We start from the raw sequence: 6,581 nt of genomic DNA, 5'->3' as shown, positions 1-6,581 counted from the left end.
CTACTTTGTGTATGTAATCAAATTTTACATTTTAATCCAAAATTCACCTCCAATTTCTTCGTTTAAACTGTGAGTTTCTCAAAAGTTATCCAAAAACTTATAAAACTCTGAAGCATTCTAACAAATATACATTTTGAATTATCTAAGAGTCCAAATAAAAAACCCAACTACCAAAGACCAAATAGATGTTTTACCTTTTTCACACAAACCTTGAATGTTCTCTTATTTAATCTCACACTTTAATCCAAACTTCTCTTATCCCAACATAATTTCTTTCTTCCTTACCTACATAACTAACTTTGTGTATGCGATCCAAACTCACACTTTAATCCAAAACTCTCCTTCCATTACTTCGTTTAGACTTATGGGTTTCTCACAAAATTATCCAAAACCTTGTAAAACACAAACCATACCAATAAATCTATATTTTGAACCAACTTGTAAAACTCAAAACAATACCAACAAATCTACATTTTTCACAAACTTTATATCCAAAAATTACCCAATAACAAAAAAACGACTCTTTTTCACAAAAACCTTGAATGTTCTCTTATACAATTTCACACTTTATCCAAACTTATCTTATTCTAACTTATTTTCGGAAGAAGTTTTGGTTCAAATATCTCATATTTCAGTTTGTTATAACTAACATTTTTAAAGGTCAGCTAGTATATCCTTATAAATACCACTGATTTCAAAATCAAGTTACAGAGTTATCATCATTTTTTAGTTTTTTGCAAACAACAAATCTGTAACCAATCTTCATTAAGTAAAAGATTTCAAATCTTCATGTGAACGTAGGCATTCTTGCCGAACCACGTAAACACTGTGTCTCTTTCTTCTTCCTTTGTCTTTCGTGTTCAATCGAGTAATTCTTTACTGCAAATCGCACGCTAATTGTTTTCATTACAAATTGCATTGAGTAATCAAATTATCTAGTCAATCGTGCATCGATTCATCGCTATCGAGTAGGTTCGAGTACATTATTTTCACCTTCGAGTTGCACCGAGTATTGTTCAAGAACCGTCGAGTACGATCGAGTATTAACTCTGTTGTCATCAAGTTGCATTGAGGATTTAATAGAGGTTAGTCAGACGAGAAGGGAACTTTGATCAAGGATCGAGTAGCAAGCAGTCGAGCATCGAGTTTCGAGTATCGAGGATTTGGCAGAATTGATTTGAGTCATTTCTTCATCTCTTTAACTGTGATCTTGAGTATTTGGGACTTCTGAAGTGTTTTCAGCTCAACAATTATTGGTATCAGAGCTTTAAAGTTCATCAAGGTCAACTTTCTTGGAGCTTCAAGATTTTCAAGAAATCAAGACCTGACACTCGTTCGATTCAGAAATGGTTGTTGCAAGGTATGAGATCGAGAAGTTTGATGGGAAGGGCGATTTTGGCCTGTGGAAGGCCAAAATCAAAGTCATTCTTGGACAGCAAAGAGTACACAAGGCCCTTTTGGACCCATCAACACTGCCAACCACCATATCAGCACAAGAAAGAGAAGACATGGAGCTCACAGCATATGGGTCTCTAGTTCTGAATCTTAGTGACAGTATTCTGAGGCAAGTAATTGATCAAGACACAGCCTACAAGATGTAGGTCAAGCTAAAAGGTCTTTTTGCCACCAAGGATCTCCCCAACAAGATATATATGAGGAAGAAGTTCTTCACGTTCAAGATGGATTCTGCCAAGCCTTTTTCAGAAAATTTGGATGAATTCAAGAGGATAGTCTTAGAGTTCAAGAGCCTTGGTAAGAAAATTGGCGACAAGAATGAGGCTTTTGTGCTATTAAACTCTCTACGTGAAGCCTATAAAGAGGTGAAGAATGCTCTGAAGTATGGAAAAGAATCAGTCACCACTGATGCCATCATTTCAGCATTAAGAACAAGAGAGTTAAAGCTTCAGTCAGTCAAGAAGGAGTAGTCAAGTGTAGAGGGGTTGTTTGCCAAAGGGAAGAATAGAGCCAGTCTAAGGGGAACAAAAACCAGTCAGGTGAAGAGCACAAGCCTAAAACCAAGTTGAGATGCAATTACTACAAGAAAAAAGGTCACCTGATGAGAGATTGTTATAGCCTAAAAAGGAAAAACCAAGAAAAATAGAAGGATCAGAAAGGGAAACAACCAGAAGCATCAGTGGTTAAAGCTTCCTATTTTTACTCTGATGCCTTAGCCTCCACCAGAAATCAAACCAACCAAATCAGTCCTCTTAGGAAGCATGACTGGGTACTAGACTTCGGATGTACCTATCACATGACACCTTTCAGACCTTGGTTTAATACTTACAAGGAAATAGATGGAGAATCAGTATACATGGGCAACAATGAAGCCTGCAAGATAAAGGGGGTTGATTCAGTGTCCTTGAAGCTAAAGGATGGGTCAATCAAGCTTTTAAGAAATGCTAGACATTTACCTTTGCTCAAGAGAAACTTGATATCTTTGGACATGTTGGACTCCACTGGGTGTGAATGCAGAGGAAAAGGTGGAGTTCTTAAAATGATCAAAGATTCCAAAGTTGTGTTGATTGGTGAGAAGGTCAATGACCTTTACATTGTGAGAGGAGTAGAAATGATGACAAGTGTCTACACAGCTTCAACATCAAGCTTGACAGAGGTTGACTTATGGCATAAAAGACTCTCCCATATTAGTGAGAAAGGAATGCAAGCTCTGTCTAAGCAAGGAATCTTTTCCAAAGGTATCAGTGAGCACTTTTCCTTTTGTGAACATTGCATTCTAGGTAAAGCAACCAGGCAAAACTTCACAAAATCTTAGCACACCACCAAAGGAGCATTGAACTATGTCCATTCTGACCTATGGGGACCATCTCCTACACCAAGCCTTAGTGGCTCAAGGTATTTTCTAACCTATATAGATGATTTTTCTAAGAAAAGTTAGATATACTTTCTTAAAATTAAAGACCAAGTATTTGGGAAGTTTAAAGAATGGAAAGCCATGATAGAAAATCAAACATCTAAAACGTTAAAATACTTTAGAATCGATAATGGGCTTGAATTTTGCAATGAACATTTTGATAAATTTTGTAGTGAGAATGGTATTACTAGGCATAGAACAGTAAGGTATACACCTCAATAAAATGGAGTTGCTGAAAGGTTAAATAGAACCATAATGGAAATAGTTAGGAGTTTGCTCTCTTATGCTATCGTAGGGGAAAGTTTCTAGGTAGAAGTTGCATCCTATACCGTGTATACCTGAAATAGGTGCCCTCACACATCTTTAGATTTGCTTACACCTGAGGAAAATTGGACTAATCATCCTCCTAACCTAGATAACCTCAAGGTCTTTGGATGTGTAGGGTTTGTACACCAAAATAAGAGAAAGTTAAAGGCCAGAGAAGTCAAGTGTATGTTTGTAGGCTTTACAGAGGGTGTCAAGGGGTTTAAAATGTGGCATCCTATTGAGAGGAAGTTCTTAGTGAGCAGAGACATCACCTTTAGGGAAGAGGAGATGTTTATGCAAAAGGAGAAAAAGGTAGAGGATGAAGGAGAGTCATCCAATACCAGATTTGAGGTGGAGTTACCATCTGAGCAGCCAAATGAGTCTAACCAACCTAGTAACACAGGAGAAACAGAGGAAAATGTAGAGGAACATGAGGAAACAGCATGTGAGCAACCTGATTTAAGCCAATGTGTCTTAGTTAGGGATAAACAAAGAAGAACTATCATACCTTCAGCTAGATATACTGAAATGAATTATATGAATCTAGTTTTAAATGTTGTAGCAGCTTCTACTAGCCAAAAACCAACTACCTTTGAGGAAGCAACAAGTTGTGCTAATGCAAGGGATTGGATTGAGACAATGAATGATGAGATGCACTCACTAAAGGTGAATGACATTTGGTCCTTGGTTCCTAAACCTGTTGCTTCTAAATGGATTTTTAAACTTAAAAAAGGAGTATCATGTGATCAAAAGCCTAGGTTTAGAGCTAGATTAGTAGCAAAGGGATTCACTCAAAGGGAAGGAATAGACTATGTTGAGATTTTCTCTCCTGTTATAAACAGACTTCCATAAGATTTCTTCTATCCTTAGTTGCTCAAAATAATCTAGAATTGTATCAACTAGCTAGATGTCAAAACTGCCTGTCTTCGTGGACATTTAGAGGAGACAATCTATATGACGCAACTTAAAGGATTTGAAGTTAAAGGAAAAAAATCTCTTTTGTTTACTCAAAAGTCTATATATAGGTTAAAACAATCACTTATATGCTGGTATAAGAGATTCCATGACTATATTTTTAGCATTGGGTTTAAAAGAAGCTCATTTGACATATGTGCTTATGTAAACACAGGTTCTTACAAGGACAAAGTTTACCTACTCATATATGTAGATGACATATTGCTGGCAGGTAGGTCCAAAGAAGATCTAACTCATGTTAAAATCCTCTTAAAAAGAGAGTTTGATATGAAGAACTTAGGAGAAGCAAGCAAGGTCCTAGAAATAGAGATCCATAGGAACAAAAGGGGGTCTATTCTAAGTATCAGTCAGTCCAACTATTGTGAGAAAATCCTTAAAAGGTTCAACATGAATGATGTCAAACCTATGAGTTTACCCATTGCCTGGCACTTTAAGCCTTCCTCAGCTAACTCTCCTAAGGATTCTGACCAAGAACACCAGAAACAGATGGTTGTCATACCCTATAGTCAAGTTGTTGGAAGCCTAATGTATTTAATGATTTCTACTAGACCTAATCTCTCATATTTAGCTAACTTAGTTAGTAGATATATGTTTAATCCTGGTAAGAGACATTGGGAGACTACTAAATGAATCCTAAGGTATCTAGTTTGGTCTAAAAGCTCTAAGTTAGTCTATCAAAGATTAGTTGAACCAAAACTAGAGCTTTACAGATATGTTGATTCTGACTATGCTGGTGATTTGGACAAAAGAAGGTCCTTAACAGGTTACCTTTTCCTTTTTGGTCCTAATCTAATCAGCTGGAAAGCATCACTTCAGCCTATAGTAGCCCTATCTACAACTAAAGCTAAATATATGGCTCTAATTGAAGCAATCAAAAAGGCTCTGTGGCTCAAGGGACTGCTGAAAGACTTTGGAATAGATCAAACAGTAGTGAAACTCTACTGTGATAACCAAAGTGCTATCCGTTTGTCCCGAAATCCATAATTTCATACTAGAACAAAGCACATTGATATCAAATATCACTTTATTAGAGATAAAATTGAGACGGGAGAGATAGAAATTTTAAAAGTCCATACTTCTGACAATGCAGCTGATATGTTAATAAAACCTGTTACAAAGCTTAAATTGTTTAAATGTTTAAAACATATTGGTTTTGAGCTTCCAGACATAGGGTAGACAAACCAGTCAAAATCAAGAAGATCATGAAGATTACAAGGCATTAGAGTCAAGATGGAGAATTTGAAGAAGCTTTGACTCAAATACCTCAGATTTCAATTTGTTTATAACTAACATTTTGTAACGGTCAGCTAGTATATCCTTATAAATATCACTGATTTCAAATTCGAATTACAGAGTTATCATCATTTCTTAGTTTTCTGCAAACAACAAATATGTAAGCAATCTTCATTAAGTAAAAGATTTCAAATCTTTCCGTGGACATAGGCATTCTTGCCAAACCACGTAAACATTATGTCTCTTTCTTCTTCCCTTATCTTTCTTGCTCAATCGAATAATTCTTTACTGAAATCGTGCACCAATCGTTTACATTACAAATCGCATCAAGTAATCAAATTATCAAGTCAATCATGCATCAATTCATCACTATCGAGTAGGTCTGAGTACATCATTTTCACCTTCGAGTTGCACCTAGTATCATTCAAGAACCGTCGAGTACGATCGAGTATTAACTCTGTTGTCATCGAGTTGCATCAAGGATTTAATAGAGACTAGTCAGACGAGAAAGGAATTCTGATCGAGGATCAAGTAGCAAGTAGTCGAGCATTGAGTTTCGAGTATCAAGGATTTGGTATAATTGATTTGAGTCATTTTTTCATCTCTTCAACGTTGATTTTGAGTATTTGGGACTTGTGAAGGGTCTTCAATCCAATATTTTCTTTCTTCCTTACATACATAACTTTGTGTATGTAATCCAAACTCTCACTTTCATCCAAAATTCACCTTCCATTACTTTGTTTCAACTTGTGAGTTTCTCCAAAACTTGTAAAACTCGAAACATACCAACAAATCTATATTTGGAACTAACTTTGTGTCCAGATAAAAAAATCAAAATACCAAAAATCGAATGAATATTTTACCTTTTCCACACAAACCTTGAACATTCTCGTGGATGAAGAAAATTTTAATTATATAACAATTTTACTAACAAATCTACATTTGGAAGTAACTCTGTATCCAGATAAAAAATCAAAATACTAAAGATCAAATGGATATTTTACCTTTTCCACACAAACCTTGAACATTCTCGTGGGTGAAGAAAAATTTAATTATATATCATGAATTTTACCAACAAATCAGGGTTCAATCTTCATAAAATCTGTTCACTTGAATTATCAAGTGGGCACTTATTCATCTTGACACTATTACTGCTTGTAACTCTGGTAAAACATTTGCAACTCTATTCACTAATTGA

Source organism: Benincasa hispida, chromosome 2 (genome assembly GCF_027475165.1).
Source record: "Benincasa hispida cultivar pf3 chromosome 2, pf3_genome.v1.1, whole genome shotgun sequence".
Classification (NCBI taxonomy): domain Eukaryota; kingdom Viridiplantae; phylum Streptophyta; class Magnoliopsida; order Cucurbitales; family Cucurbitaceae; genus Benincasa; species Benincasa hispida.
This window is presented reverse-complemented; position numbering follows the sequence as displayed.